This window comes from Carlito syrichta, unplaced genomic scaffold (assembly GCF_000164805.1).
Source record: "Carlito syrichta isolate Samal-C Ts95f unplaced genomic scaffold, Tarsius_syrichta-2.0.1 Scaffold280221, whole genome shotgun sequence".
NCBI lineage: Eukaryota > Metazoa > Chordata > Mammalia > Primates > Tarsiidae > Carlito > Carlito syrichta.
Window position 1 is genome coordinate 37,483 of NW_007224317.1, and position 15,540 is coordinate 53,022.

The 15,540-nt window shown below is 38.8% G+C and overlaps 1 pseudogene; it reads right to left on the bottom strand.

The window, feature by feature from the left end:
- Nucleotides 1–13,242: 13,242 nt before the first annotated feature.
- LOC103254449 overlaps nucleotides 13,243–15,540 on the bottom strand; it is a 62,352-nt pseudogene continuing 60,054 nt past the window's right edge.

The window sequence follows — 15,540 nt, forward strand, 5'->3', positions numbered from 1 at the left end:
ATAATGATAAAAGGTTGAATCCATCAACAAGAAATATCCATCCTAAACATACGTGGACCCAACACAGGAGCACCAGCATTTATAAAGCAACTACTAAGTAAACTAAAAAAAGATATTGACTCCAACACTATTATAGCAAGGGTCTTGAATACCTCATTAACAGCCCTAGATAGTCATTGAGGCAAAAAATCAACAAGGAAATCCAGAACCTAAACTTGACACTTGACCAAATAGACTTAATAGATACCCACAGATTGTTCCACACAACAACCACAGAATATACATTGTACTCATCACCAAATGGAATGTACTCCAAGATCAGTCACATTTTGGGCCATAAATCAAGCATAAACAAATTCCATAAGATTGAAATCTTGCCATGCACAATCTCAGACCACAGTGGAATAAAAATAAATATCAACACCAACAACATTTCCCCAAAGCCCACAAAGACATGGACACTAAACAGTATGATGCTGAGAACTACCGATCAACACTGAAATCAAAGCAGAAACTAAAAGGTTTCTGGAAACAAATGAAAATGAAGAAACATCTTGCCAAAACCTCTGCAATGCCATGAAATCAGTTCTAAGAGGGGAATTTATATCTCTATGAGCACACATCAAGAAAAAGGAAAGATCACAAGTGTAGAGCCTAACAAATCACCTAAGGGAGCTGAAATGAGAAGACCACCAAAACCCCAACTTTAGCAGAAGAATCCAAATCACCAAAGTAAGAGCCCAAATATGGGGTATAGAAGACAAAAATATCATAGAAAACATCAGCAAAACGAAAAGCTAATTCTTTGACAGAATTAACAAGATTGATGGACCCCCAGCCAGAATGACCAAGAAAAAGAGAGAAAATACCCAAATAAACAAAATAAGAAATACAAAAGATCAAATCACAACTGACCTCAAGGAAATACAAAATATATCAGAGATTACTATGTACACCTATATGGAAACAAACTTGACAACCTAAATGAAATGGAGGACTTTCTGACATCACACAACCCCCCAGGTTGAAACACGAAGATACTGAGACACTAAATAGACCAAAAACAACCTGGGATATTGACTCTGTCATACTAAAACTACCCACAAAAAAACCCCAAAAAACCTGGACTGGATGACTTTCCAGCAGAATTCTATAAAATGTACAAGGAGGAATTCATACCAATCCTTTTGAAAGTATTCCAGGCAATTGAGAATATTGGAATTCTCCCCAAATCATTTTACAAAGCTAACATTACACTGATACACGAACCAGGAGAAGACCAACAAAAAAAGAACTACAGATCAATATCCTTTATGAATATAGATGCAAAATCCTCGATAATATTCTAGCCAATCAGATCCAAAAACACATCTCAAAAAAAAAATCCACCATGACCAAGTAGGCTTCATCCCCAGTATGCAGGACTGGTTCAACATTTTCAAGACCCTAAATGTAATTAAATGCATCAACAGATGTAAAAACAAGAACCACGTGGTTATAACATTAGATGCAGAAGAAGCTTTTGAAAAAAATTCAGCATCCCTTATTGATAAAAACCCTCAAACACCTAGGTATAGAAGGAACATACATCAAAATAGTAAGTGCCATCTATGGTAAACCCACAGTAACATATTGCTAAATGTGTTAAACTGGAAACATTCCCTTCTGAAAACTATAACAAGACAAGGCTGACATTCTCACTCTTCAACATTGTGTTGGAAGTCCTAGCTTGGGCAATTAGACAAGAGAAGTTAATCTGGGATATCCAAATAGGAAAACAGAAAGTCAAGTTATCCCTCTTTGCTGATGATATGATCTTATACCTTGAAAATCCAAGGGAATCTGTCAAAAACCTGCTTGCAATGATAAAGGACTTTGATAGAGTCTCAGGGTACAAAACAAATGTACAAAAGACAGGTGTATTTCTATACAGCAACAACAAGCAGGCAGAGACCCAAATTAAAATCATAATTCCATTCACAATAGCAACACAAAAAATGAAATGCCTATGTATCTTCTGAACCAGAGAAATGAAAGACCTTTACAATGAGAGCTACAAAACACTGCTCAAAGAAATCCAGGAAGACACAAACAAATGGATAAATATTTCATGTGCATTGATAGGAAGAACCAACATTTAAAAAATTTCCATCCTAATAAAGGCAGTCTACTTATTCAATACCCATTAAGTTACCAACATCATTCTTCTCAGAATTGGAAATGGCAATACAGAAATTCACATGGAAACATAAATGACCATGAATAGTCAAAACAATCCTTAGCAATTCCAGACTTCAAACTTTACTATAAGGCTACGGTAATCAAAATAGCCTGATACTGGTACAAGAACAGGCACATAAATCAACAGAACAGGATAGAGATTCTGGAAGCAAAACCTCAATTTCTCAACCAACTCATCTTTGAAAAAGCCTCCAACAACAACCACTTAGGAGAGGAGAACCTATTCAGTAAATGGTGCTGGGAAAACTGGCTGATCACATGCAGAAGATTGAAACAGGATCCCTACCTTATCACCATACACAAAAATTAACTCTAAACTGATCAAACACCTAAATGCAAAACCTCAAACTATAAGAATCTTAGAAAAGGCAGTGAACAACCTTATGAAAATTGGAACTGGTATCAAATTTCTGATCAGATCCCTAAATACCCATACCCTAAGAAGTAAGATTGACAAGTAGGACCTCACCAAGCTAATGGGCTTCTGCACAACAAAAGAAACCATTAAGAGAGCAGGGAGACAAGTCAGAGAATGGAAAAAAATATTTGCCTACTGTATATCTGACAAAAGCCTAACATCTACAAGGAACTCAAACACTCTGCAAGGAAAAAAACAAGCAGGCCCATTAAAAAGTGGACAAAAGACATGAATAGACATTTCTCAAAAGAAGATATATGGGCAGCCAACACACATGAAAACATGTTCAGCCTCACTCATCAACAGAGAAATGCAAATCAAAACCACATTGAGATACCACCTAACTCCAGAAGGAATGACTATCATTAATAAAACAAAAAACAGCTAATGCTGGCAAGGATGTGGAGAAAAAGGAATACTTCTGCACTGTAGGTGGAAATGCAAACTAGTGCAACCTCTTTGGAAGACAGTGTAGTGATTTGAAAGAACTAGGAATTGACCTTCCATATGACCCAGCAATTCCCCTGTTGGGAATATACCCAGAGGAACTCAAATCATTCTGCAAAAAGATACCTGCACACACATGTTTCTTGCAACTCTGTTCACAATAACAAAAACATGGAACCAACCATGTTGCCCATTGAAACTAGGCTGGATTAAAAAATGTGGTCCATATACACAATGGAATATGATGCAGCCATAAAGAAGGACAAACATATGGACTTTGCAGCAACTTGGATGGGTATAGAGTCAATCATACTCAATGATCTATCACAGAAATAAAGAACAGAGTACCATATCTTCTCACTCATAAGCAGACAGTGAACAATTATAATACTATAAGACAGTGATTAGCAATAGTAGGAAACTGTCAGGGAAGCGGGGGTGGCTTGGTAGTTGAGGGAAACTGCTAAGGGAGGGAGGGGCACACCTCATCAACAAGTGTACCGGCATAATGACCATTGTATACCTTACCCTGAATTACACCTCACAGCTTTATTAACCACACCCCCCCCCAAAAAAAACTACAAGTGACAGCAAAGCTTCCCATCCACTGTCCTATTTCAAAATAGAATAAATCCAGAGCCTGGATCAGGGAAGAATAGAGGGCTGAGCAAACAGAAGGGAAAACCTCTCACACTGACACTGAATAACAGAACTAAAGAGAAAAACAAGAGATCTGTCACAAATGAGGAAAAATCAAAGGAAGACCTCGGGCAATTTCAAGAGTACCAAAGTAAAAACTCCTGAAAAATCAGACCTTGGTGCCCAGACAATGGAAAACACCAAAGACTGGCCCCAGAATAGGGCAGGGATTAGGGAATGAATGGAAAGAGTGAACAAGACTCAAGAAAGGCAAAATGCAACACTGAAAGAACTTGTAACAGAGATTTTTGCATTAAAAACTTTCACGCAGGAAGTAAATAACAAGATGACAAGCATGGAAAGCAGAATTAATCTAGCCGAAGAAAGCATCTCAGAACTAGGAGACCAGAATATGGAATTAACCTGATATGTAAAAAAGTAGAAAGAGAACTCAGAAAGAAAGAACGAGATGTGCAATTGTATCAAGATGCCAAATCTACACTTGATTGGTATCCTAGAATAAGAAAGAGGAAATGGAGAACAACTTGAACAAGTATTTCTGAGGGTAATCCAAGAAAACTTTCCCCATCTCACCAGAAATGTAACAGTCAAGCACAAGAGATACAGAGAACCCAACAAGACATCAAATGAGAAAACCAACCCCTAGACACATTGTAATTCACCTACAAAAACAGGCACAAAAGAAAAAATCCTAAAGGCAGCAAGAGAGAAAGGTCAGACTACCTACCAGTGTAAACCAATCAGAATAGCAGCAGACCTATCGGCAGAAACACTACAAGCAAGAAGGGATTGGAGCCCTATAAACAATTTCAAAAAAATGCCCTGACCGGAAAGCTTTCCAACAGAATTCTACAAAACGTACAAGGAGGAGCTGATACCAATCCTGTTGAATGTATTTCAGGCAATGAAAAATTTGGAATTCTCCCCAAATCATTTTACAAAGCTAATATCACACTGATACTTAAACCAGGTAAAGATCCAACAAAAAAAGAGTACTACAGGTCAATATCCCTTATGAACATAGATGCAAAATCCTTAACAAGATTCTAGCAATTTGAATCCAAAAACACTCTCATAAATCATCCACCATGACCAAGTAGGCTTCATCCCCAGGATGCAGGGCTGGTTGAACATTTGCAAGACCATAAATGTAATCAAATACATCAACAGATGTAAAAACAATAGCCACATAATTATGTTATTAGATGCAGAAAAAGCTTTTGAAAAAACCTGCATCTCTTCTTGCTAAAAACCCTCAAACACCTAGGTATAGAAGGAACAAACATAAAATAGTAAGTGCCATTTACGTAAACCCACAACTACCATATTACTAAATGGACAGAAACTGGAAACATTTCCCCTGAACTGGAATAAGCTAAGGCTGCCAACTCTCACCCCTCTTGTTCAACATTATGTTGGAAGTCCTATCAAGGACAATTTAAAAAAGAAGGAAATCAGGGGTATCCAAATAGGAAAAGAAGTCAAGTTATCCCCCTTTGCTGGTGATATGATCCTATACCTTGAAAATCCAAGAGAATCTGTCAAAAACCTGCTTGTACTGATAAATGACTTTAACAATGTCTAAGAGTACAAAAAAATGTGCAAAAGACAGGTTCATTCCTATACACCAACAACAAGCAGGCAGAGACCCAAATTAAAAGCACAACCCCATTCACAATAGCCACAGATAAAATGAAATACCTACACATCTTCCTAACCAGAGAAGTGAAGGACCTTTACTATGGGAACTACAAAACACTGCTCAAAGAAATTCAAGAAGACACAAACAAATGGAAAAATATTCCATGCTCATAGATAAGAAGAAGCAACATTGTTAAAATGTCCATCCTACCAAAGGCAATCTACAGATTCAATGCAATACTCATTAAGTTACCAACAGCATTCTTCTCAGACCTGGAAATGACAATATAGAAATTCATATGGAAATATAAATGACCTCAAATAGCCAAAACAATCCTTAGCAAAAGAAACAAAGCAGTACGTATTGTACTTCCAGATTTCAAACTTTACTATAAGGCTACAGTAATCAAAACAGCCTGGTACTGGTACAAGAACAGGCACATAAATCAATGGAACAGGATAGAGATTCTGGAAGCAAAGCCTCAATTTCTCAACCAACTCATCTTTGAAAAAGCCTCCAACAACAACCACTTGGGAGAGGAGAACCTATTCAGTAAATGGTGCTGGGAAAATTGGCTGATCGCATGCAGAAGATTGAAACAGGATCCCTACCTATCACTATACACAAAAATTAACTCTAAATGGATCAAACACCTAAATGTAAAACCTCAAACTATAAGAATCTTAGAAAACGCAGTAGACAGCCTTATGGAAATTGGATCCTGATCAGATCCCTAAATGCCCATACCCTAAGAAGTAAGATTGACAAGTAGGACCTCACCAAGCTGATGAACTTCTGCAAAGCAAAAGAAACCATTAAGAGAGCAGGGAGACAGCCTTCAGAATGGGAAAAAAAAATTGCCAACTGTATATCTGACAAATGCATAACATCTGAATCGACAAGGATCTCAAACAGCCAAAAGGAAAAAAAATAAACAGCCCCATTAAAAAGTTGGCAAAAGACGTGAATAGACACTTCTCAAAACAAGATATATGGGCAGCCAACAAATACATGAAAAAGTGTTTAGCCTCACTCATCATCAGAGAAATGCAAATCAAAACCATACTGAGATACCACCTAACCCCAGTAAGAATGGCCATCATTAATAAAACAAACAACGACAGATGCTGGCAAGGATGTGGAGAAAAAGGAATGCTTCTACACTGCTGGTGGGAATGCAAACTGGTGCAACCTCTTTGGAAATCAGTGTGGTGATTTCTGAAAGAACTAGGAATTGACCTTAATATGACCCAGCAATTATCCTGTTGAGAGTATACCCCAAGGATCACAAATCATTTTACAAAAAATATACCTACACATGTATATTGGTTGCAGCTCTATTCACAATAGCAAAAACACAGAACCAACCATTCTGCCCATCGAAGCTGAAGTGGATTTTAAAAACCGTGGTACATATACACAATGGAATATGATGCAACCATATAAAGGACAAACATATGGACTTCACAGCAACTTGGATGGATTTAGAGTCAATCATACTCAGTGACCTATCACAGAAACAAAGAACAGAGTGCCATATCTTCTCACTCATAAGTAGATCTTGAACAATTATAATACTATAAGAAAGGAACTGGCAGTAGTAGGAAACTGTCAGAGGAGGACGGGTAGGATTGGCAGTTGAGGGAAACTGCTAGGGGAGGGAGGGACACCCTCCATCAACAAGGGTACCTGCATAATCAATGTTTGTATACCCAACCCTTTGTTTTAACCCAAATCTTTATAATAATAATAATTAAGTAAATAAAATAAAATTTAAAAAATAATAAGTAAATCCTGCTTTAAAAAACTACTTGTGTTATAGCGACATTAAAATGCAAATTTAAGAATAAAAAAGGGGCTATCAACTCTGTATTTTTGAAAAATGATAATTATAATGTAAGTATATCTTTTAATAAATAATTTTGAGAGGCAACCCCTTTGGGTCCCCTCCCACTGTAGGAGCTTCTCTGTCCTCTCAATAAATTCTACTTACTCACAAAAAATAATAATAATTTTGAGGTTGGTGCAAGCATTTCTTCTAAATTACAAATCAAGTTATTGTTTTTAGAAAAGATTGACCAATTTGGCTATAATAAACATAAGCTTATATACCAAAGTAAAAGACAGGCAACAGCCTAAAAGGAAATGTTTTGAAATATGCAACAGAATAATTAAATCTGAAATTTAAAAATGTATCATATGCCACCTCTTACCCATTAGGATGATTATAATTTTTTTAAAAAAGAAAATAACAAGTTGGTGGATATATGGAGAAACTGAAACCTTTGTGCACTGTTGGTAGGATTGTGAAATGGCATAGCCACTGCAGAAAACAAAACATTAAACATAGAAGTATCGAAGATTTCAGCAATTTAACTTATATAACCAATAGAATTTAAAGCAGGGTCCTGGAGAGATATTTATGAATCCATGTTTATAGCAGCATTATTCAAATACACAAAAGCTAGAAGCAACCCAAGTGGATTAACAAAATGTGGTATATACATGCAATGGAATTATTATTCAGCCTAACAAAGAAATTCTGACATATGCTAGAACATGGATGAAACTTGTAGGTACGGTGCTAGGTGAAATAAACCCATCCCAAGAAGGATTGATGGCACTACTATTTTCCTTTCTAGGAAAGTTGTTTCCACTTTAATTTATGCCAGTCCAAATCATAGCTTCTTACTAGTAGAGAATACCCAGGAATATGTGGGCTGGGAAATGCCAGCCCCACATAATGATAAGGAAGAAATTACTATTATTTTCATTGTAGATTCTACTTCTATATCCTTTCTAAAACAAACAGTAATATCTGATGGAGTTATACTTTCTTCTCTTACTAAAGGGTCAGAAAATTTCACCAGAGAAAGTATATTATGTAGGAAAAACAAGGAAGAACTTACTCTTACAGACTAATTCTCTAGTCCATAGAAGGGAGGGTACTGCAGATTTTGGCCTTCTTCTGACTGTACTCTCTCAAGCTCCCCATAATTTCCCTGATGTTCTTTATTAAGCCTATTAATCTGTCTTTACTTTCTGCTACTGGAGGACCTCTTCTGCCCAGATGTCCCCCCTCTGAAGAAGGTGGGATGGATTCTATTCTCAGGTATGGGAAAGATGGTGATTGTCTCTGGTCCTAGTTCAGCTGCCCTACCGGTAAGAGCTGCAGTTACCTTCCTCACTCATCGCCTAGAAAGGAAGCACACATCACCAAAATGGCAGGAACTTTTTTCTCCTGCGACACCATAGACAATTACCATGAGGAAAGCATCTTCCTCATATTACAATGAATTAACCCTGTTTCTTGTGAAGCACTAACCCTAACATTAACATGCTAGAAGCATTTGATTCCTTTCTGTTTGTGGTTTACTTTACTGGCATCACTATATGAATGGCTCCATTTTATCTATAGATGCAAATAGATTCTGATTCTCTAACTCATTTCTTGATAAAATTGGGCTGCTGTGAAGTTTCATTTCTACTGGTTTACATTTAGAGAATGATTATACAGGATATGGATTATAGGGAACACATTTGATACGAGATATACTTATAATTTCTACTGTCATTATGTTTATCTACACAACCACCCATAAACTCCAAACTGCTTTGGACTCCAAGAACATTCAGACAATAGGAGGAGCTAATAAGCATAGACAGCCTTGTGTGTGAGGAAATGCCAATGAAAAGAATATTCATTGTCACAATCTTCATCCACCTACTTTGACTCAAAGGAGTGGTCATATTTAAATATATGCAAATTATTAAAATTAGCATTTGCAAATGCAAAAATGAGCATTCTTGTTATTTGGTCTTTCTTGCTCTAATTTCAATTCTTGAAACCTGTCTTCCACAGTGTTTCCCATTTCAGTTCTTCACACATTTAATTATTTTGAGTAGTCAAGATTTGCATAAAATTTTTTTCCTATCCTTGCTTTTTGGTTAATTTACTCAATAACTTATACACTTGAGTTACTTTATGCTCTTACTCAATGTATTAATAACTTATTGAATACATAATTCTATGATAAAGAAATGATTAGTATCTATTTCACAGGCTTTGTAAAAATGTGAAGAAAAATCTATTATCTACATGTTTTATCAAAACAAACTAAATGCTCCTCTTATTCTATTATAAGTAGGTAGAAAATAAGAGAAAAAAGAATATATTCTTAGAGATTAAACAAGTTTATATAAGACATATTAAATATGATTTAATATTAGAATAATAATTATTTGACCATAATTGAATTTTAACTACTAAAGAAAGCATAGAGGCAATTTAAGCTCTATGTTTCATAAATATATAATCTGTGAAATTATGATAAATTGACTAAACATGGCATGATGAAAAATGCCAATAATAGAAAATGACAACAGCAGTGCTAATGATTATTATACATCTATTAATTACTCTCATAATATACACTTATACTGACTGGTATAAAATAAAAGAAGAAAAAGGAGAGGGAAGAAGTAGAAGAGAGAGCCGGGCTCGGTGGCTCAGCCTGTAATCCCAGCACTTTGGGAGGCTGAGGTGAGTGGATTGTCTGAGCCCGCAGGTTCGAGACCCGCCTGGGCAACTTGGCGAGACTTCATCTCTACAATAAATCAAAAATTAGCCAGGTGTGGTAGCATGCGCCTGTAGTTCCAGCTCATGGAAGGCTGAGGCGGAAGGATCGCTGGAGCCGAGCAGGTCAGAGATGCGGTGGCTGGGAGTGGCCACTGCACTCCAGTCTGAGTGACAGAGTGAGACTCCAACTCAAAAAAAAAAAAAAAGTAGAAGAGAGAAAGAGAAAAAAGAGAGAAAGAGGAGAATAAAAATTTATCTAAGACATTAAGACAGGTTTCAAGAATTGAAATTAGAGTAAGAAAGACCAGATAACAAGAATGCTCATTTTTGCATTTGCAAACGCTGCTAATTTTAATAATTTGCATATATTTAAATATCACCACTCCTTTGAGTCAAAGTGAGTGAAGATTGCGACAATGAGTATTCTTTTTTATATACTATAAAATTTTGGAAAGACTATCAAGTTCTCTTCCAAGAAACCTGCCCAAGGTCAATCACAATTACACAAAAGACACAAATTTATGCTAAACATTGGTGATGTCATAAAATACAAATCAAAAAACTTAAAAATTGCTTCAAAAGTCAGATACCTTAAAATATTAACTATTGATGATGTGTGGCTTAGGCTAACTAAATACTGTGCTTTGTCATTTTACATAATGAAGTTTTAAATCTGCAAACAGTGATATTGCAGTGTGTTGGGGGTTCTGGTCTTGGAACCAATCTTCCAAGGATACAGAAGACTGACTTCATTTTTACTAAATTGTAACAGTTATGAGCTATATATGTTTTGAAATATCATTGCCAACCAGGCTCGGTGGCTCAGACTGTAATCCCGGGCCTTTGGGAGACTGAGGTGAGTGGATTGCCTGAGCCTGCGGGTTCGAGACCCGCCTGGGCAGCCAGACCTCATCTCTACAATAAATCAAAAAATCAGCCAGGTGTGGTAGCACATGCCTGTAATTTTGGCTACTTAGAAGACTGAGGCAGAAGGATCGCCGGAGCCCAGCAGGTTGAGGCTGCGGTGGCTGGGAGTGGCTACTGCACTCCAGTCTGGGTGACAGAGTGAGTCTCCAACTCAAAAAAAAAAAGAAAAGAAAAGAAAAGAAAAGAGATATCATTGCCAAATAATCTAAGATTGGAAGAATTTAAATGTATCTCACCTTCTCCAAGAGGCTATGGAAGTTGGAAGGCGAGCCATTGAAGAGTGAGGCAGGATATAACAACACTTTTGAGATTAGAGACAGTTTACTTTAATGTCAATATATTTCCTAATATCTGAACAAATCCTCCAGTAAACAGTTTGCAAAACCCTAAAAAGCACAGGATGCAGGATAATACTGCCATGAATTAGTGGACAATAAGTCGTGTCAGTCCAATCGAATTCCCTTTCACCCAGTGACAAACTTATAAATGTAGAGGAATAAATGAAGTCATCTATCTTGGCTTCATAATGCTTTTAACAGTGACTCTCATAACACTCATAGCAAGAGAGTAAAATATGGTTTAAACTATAATCTTGGGAGAGTGATTATGATTGTTCATCATTTAATTTTTACTCTGTGAGGTGATATATATCTAGGAAATTACCTAAATATTTCTTTGAAAAATATTTTTATTAATGATTCAAATATTAAAATGCATCATATGTAAATACAAAATTAGAATCTCAATGATTACATTTGGAATAGTAAGAAATTTTTTTTTTGAGAATAAGTAATTTAATGGACATATGGTACTTAGCACATTTCCTGATTCATAGTAAGTATTTACAGTAAACATTAGCTATTATGGTGGTTGAGGTAGACAAAGCCTGCATCATCCAGTACTCCTCTCCAAGGAAACTTGGAAGATGGCAGTTGTGTTATAACTTCTTTATAAATAATGAAGCCTAGAAAAAGTTTCCTTTTCTTATCCAAAGTCACACTACCAGGAAGTGGGGAGGCTAAAAATAAAAGGCTTGTGTAGTTCCAAAGGGTTCAGAGTCTGGAAGGTTGGCCCAGGGCTTAGACCAGCCCTTATCTCTGCCTTTTTTCCTGCAGGGCAGTCACACCTCTGTGGAGAGAAGGTGACTTTGAAATGGCTCAAGCCAGATGTGAAGGAGCGACTCAGTCAGCAGCTTGTAGGTCCCTCCCTGTGGTCCCCACAGCCTGAGGGCAGCCAGTTGGCCCTGGTCAGGGACAAGCTAGGGTCCCAAAGGGCTAGGGCTACCCTGCAGTTGTTGTGTCAATGAATGAAGCTGGGCATCCCAGTATTCCTCACCAAATGTCTGGGTACAGGACCTGCTGGCTAGTACCACTTCTGGTACCAAGTAGTGATCCCTGGGCACCCAGTGCCCTTCAGCGGCCTCATCTGGGTTATGCTGTCCCCAGATGGCAGGATGGGCCCTTCAGCGGCCTCATCTGGGTTATGCTGTCCCCAGATGGCAGGATGGGCATGAGGTGGCCAAGGATGCCGTGTCTGCACAGCTGCTAGAGGCACTCAGTGAGTCTGGGGCCAGCTTCTTGTGGGCTGCTGGGGCTGAGGCAGGTACCATGATTAAGCAGTGACCCCATTCTCAATCCATAGGCAGCTTTAATGGGTAGGCAGAGCCTGTGTCATTATCCAGCCCAGCAGGCCTGGGTGATCACTATCTGACCCCAAAAAGGGGGACACATAGGCCTTGCCCCAGGCCTGATACAACTTCCCTGCTGGGGCGGGCCCCATCACACCTGGTGGTAGCTCAGTTTTAGCTAAAGTTTTGGTGAGGGATCTTGCCCTCCCCCTCCCAGCCTAGAGTCTGACCTGACCCTGTGATCTCCCTTGGCTGTTACCTCTGACTCACCCTAATAACTTTCCCCCCTCTTCCACAGCTTGGCATGAATCTTCATTATTTTCCTGATTTGTCCTCTTTGCTGGGTTTTTAAGGGGGGGCAACTGAGCCAAAACGTCAGAAATTCCACCCTTTCTCCCTACCACGTGGCATTCGGGTTTTGGTTTATGTATAGTTTTGAGTTTTTCTATGCTGGTTGTATTTATATTAAACCCCTGGTTAATATATAGTTGTGTTTGTGCTGTCTTGCCCACAGCTTAGGGTTTATCTTACTGGTAGCAGAGTAGCCACTACAGGGCAAATGCTTCCCCATGTCAGTGCCCTGAGTGCATTCTCTTGTGCTGTGCAATTAGATATTATAAATTCATATTGTCTCTGGGGATCCAGTCCAGGAAAAAAGAGTCTTGCCCAGTGGGACCTGTCCTGAGATCCAGTTCATCCCCTCAGTCGCTGTCATCGTCACTCTCCTCCTTTTCCTTTTGAGTCATGGAGTCGTCTCCCTCTTCCCTCAGTCCTGCAAAGAAGTCATCAGTGCTCCAGGCCTTGCTGCTTAGGGCCCGCAGTGGCCGTCCCTTTTTTTTGCACTGACGGTAGTCATTTACCACCACAGCTCGCAGCTGGGCTATGTCCCAAAACTTGAGGCATTGGTCATGGCCACTGCTGGCCAGGAAGCGGCCGCAGTGGGAAAGAGCCAGCTTCTCCACAGGCTCTCCGGCATGCTGGCCGACACTGCCCACTACTCGGTTTGGCAAGGTGTTCACAGCCCTGATGATTCCATCGGTGGAGCCAATGCACAGTAGACTCTCAGTGACTGGAGCCATGCAGTCTATGGACTCAGTTCTCAGGGCAAAGCGGTCACTTGTGGCCCCAAGGCCATTCCAATTGAAGAGGTAGATTGTACCTTCACTGGAACCGCAGGCCACCTTCTTCCCACAATAAGGGTAACAGAAGTCAGGTCCCCAGACTGAGGCTCTGAGAGCAGCTCAAACCGACGTCTCCTGATGTTGAAGATGCCAAGGCAGCCATCCCCACTGGCTGTCAGCAGCAGCTTCTTGGCTGGATCCAGAGCCATGTCCACAATGTACTCCTCATGCTGCCGCATATCCATTAAAGGGCCTTCCCTGCGCTGGTCCCAGAGGCGGATACCACCTGTGTCATCCCCAGTGGTCAGCACATTCTCATCCACCAGCAGCAGCTCATGATGGGGGCACCATGAGCCTTGGAAATACGTCTTTCCAGTCGGCCCTGTTCCACACCTAGAACATGGATGGCTTTGTCCTTGGAGACAGTAACAAGTTTCTGCCCATCTTCAGAGAAGGCCACAGCTCGGCAGGACTTGAGGTGGTGACCTGATGACCAGAGCTCCTTGGTTTCTCCCTCTTGGCAAGAGTAAGAAAAGACAAACACGTCCCCGTCCACGTCCCCTGCAGCCAGCAGGTCGCGGGTCGGGTGGAATGCCAACCCACTGGCCTGCGCTTCTAGCACGGTCTTCCGGGGTGTCCCGGATCCGGACCGGGGCTTCCATGAGGTCAGGGTCCTCATGGTCGCTCCCATTCTCCAGAAATTATTTTCTCTTGATGGCCCTTGGAGTCCGTCTGTAAATCATTCACAGTGTATAATGATATTCATAGAATCATCAGTTTTTTCATTTTTCTCTTCCATCTCCATTGGAAGTAAAACACCTACTGAAATTTAAAATAAGTACATTGTTCTTGAAACAGTGTGTGAATCTGTAGAACTACTTGCCAAGAGAGAGCATTTTTCCACTGTTGTTACATGTCCCTTTTGTGTTATGCCTTAAGTCCCATTTTTCTAGTGTTAACTGATTGACCATAGCTATTACATTGGGAGGCACCACTCAAAATCATGGCAGATTACATCTCAGAAATGCGAGCAGATACTCTTAAAACTGGAAGTCTATTTTCATGCAAAGCAATAGCCAGGATGTGTCAATATATAACCTAGATAGAGGAAAGAAAGTTTGTCATTTGTACTGGCAAATAATTCATTTAAATGTAAAGTTGAAAATGTTTTACCTAGGATAGTTGTAACTACATTCATGGAATAGTCTATTGTTGTATTATGTCAGCTTTGACATCAGGATTATGATAACATTATAAAATAAATTAGGTGACTTTTATAAATAACTTATCTGTTTCCTATAACTCACCATTAAAATCATCTGATCCTCTAGTCTCTTTGGAAATAATACTTCAGTAATTTCAACTTTCTCCCACAATTATTAGTGTGTCCTGTTTTCCCCTTCCTCTGGAGCCTATTTTGGTGGTTTAAGTAATCTAAAAACGTTTCTACATTCATCAAGAATTTCAAATGTATCTTCATTAAATTACACATAATAAAACATGAGTTCTGTAGCAATGACTGCTACAAGTTAATAACTTTATTCCTCAAACTCCTCACCATTAAAATAGTAATTACTATACAGTGTTTTTAACAAAAGATGAAGAGATAAAACTTGCAAAAACTCTTAGGACAGCCTGGTAGACACTCAAATAGTCCTTATTATGGTTGTTGTATTATTGTTATCCTTTTGTAAGATACAAATGCCTCAGCTTTTATAATCCCATCTTTCTAATTATTTTTCTCTATTTTTTTTGTTGTTAATTTATTCGTTTACATTTTCAAAGGCTTATCTATTTCTTTTTTTTTTTCTACCTTAAGTAATAACCACTATGCCCATCCTTTTTTATTTAACCCTTTTTGGATCACTTATTTTAGCT